Below are 1,940 nucleotides of genomic sequence, written 5' to 3' on the forward strand. Positions count from 1 at the left end.
TTGAATTTTGAATTATGCCCAGGTTATATTGCCCATTGTAATGAATAAATAGATGTTGAATTATGTACAATTTTTTATTTTTTTTTTTTGTATGTTGAAAATTTGTAAAATTTCAAACCGCCAAACCGATTCGCATCCATCTGCCAATCCGCCAAATCCACATCCGCCGGATTGGCGAACGGATGCGGATTGATTTTCTCCAATCCGCCAATTTTGCGGACGGATGGCGGATTAGAAGTTTCGTGGCCGCAATTGATTCGCGCCCACCCCTAGTGAGTGGTAATCAGATGAAGTACTAGGATGATCAGAAGAGGAATTACTAACAGATTGATTTAATTGAAAGATGTCATATAGTTGAGTTTTGGATTGATCATCTATTTGGAGTTGATTAACTTTTTCTTTTAATTTTTGTTTTTCTTTACATTTATTAGAATAATGACCTTTTTGACAACAATTATAGCAAGTAATATTTTTATTAGATTTAGATTTTGGATGTGATTTAGATTTATAATATTTCTTTTTGGGTTTAGTATAAAATTTATCATTCGATTTGGAAGGTGAATAGTTCTTTTTGTATTTATTAGACTATTTGTAAGATGATTTATACTTATGTTTAGAGTATTTGTGTGATTTCCTACGAGAGGGTGCTACAGGAGATAATCCGTATTGTTCACAGAAATTTCCTAATTCATATTTAGCCTTGTGTTTATCTTTATTAGCCTTTTGACTGAGTTTAAGATCAATACACATTTTTAATCATTCTTTTTGAATAATGCTAATTATATCACCATATGTTAAATTATCGTATTCAATAACACCAGTAGGTTGACTAAGAATATCTCTAATTTTGTGAGCAAATGAACTAGGTAATCCATTAATAAATTTTTCTTTCCAAAATAATTTAGTATAGTCTTCTCTTAACATAACTCTAGAGGTAAAAACATCTTTGTACCATCTAAAATCACTTAAGGTTGGACAAGTAAGATTACTAAGTTGATCATGTATGCGAGAATAAATATTAGTAGGGGTACCTATGAAATGTCGAACTATAGTATAGATTAATGTATTAATACCATCAGGTTTGTAGTATCCAATTGTTTCATCAAAGATGGGGAGATCATTTTCATCTTTTTGATTAGCATAGATTATGGATTCACGTTGATCTTCAGTAAGATATTTTTCCCACCAAGATTTGAGCATACCAGTAACACCAGAAGTAATTAATAAAACAATTTTAGCTTGAGTATATTCAAGGTAATTACTACGATAATTATTTGTAACCATAGATAAATGATTTAATTTTTGAAGTATTTGATCTTCACTAAGACCATTAATATTCCATTCGTATAATCTTTTAGCAGAAACAGAGAATTGATTAGAAAGATTAGTTTCTTCATATTGGAGATCAGGAGGAGTAGGTCGAGTATACCAATTTTTGGTAGTTTGAGGATTAACTTTAGGGTAATGAATTTTATTTAAAGTATAGGGCTAAAATTGTTGAGCTAATTGATTTATTTCATAATCAGTAGTTTTAGTTTCAGATTGATTAGAAACAGTATCAATAGGTTGTTGATTTAATACAGTAAGACCTTTAACCTTAGAAGGTGAGGTTGTTTCAGAAGTATTTAATTTGGTAAGTAATTGTTCTATGGCTTTAACAGTAGAATGATCATTGGTAACTAAACTAGTTCTTTTTGATCGATTACTAGGGAGATTAAGTAAAGGTTGATCTAAATATTTGGTGGATGAAGTAGGAATAGTTGAATCTAATTGATTTTCAATTTTATCTAATTGGGTTCCAATTGTTTTTAAACATTGATTGGTATAATTATTTTGTTCAATAACTTTTTTAATTTCAAGGTCATTACCAGGTAATTTAAAAGGAGAGGCTAGAACTGTAGAACCTTGATGATCAATAATTATATTTTCTAATAGATCAA

Source organism: Camellia sinensis, chromosome 8 (genome assembly GCF_055761805.1).
Source record: "Camellia sinensis isolate YWXY chromosome 8, ASM5576180v1, whole genome shotgun sequence".
Lineage (NCBI taxonomy): Eukaryota > Viridiplantae > Streptophyta > Magnoliopsida > Ericales > Theaceae > Camellia > Camellia sinensis.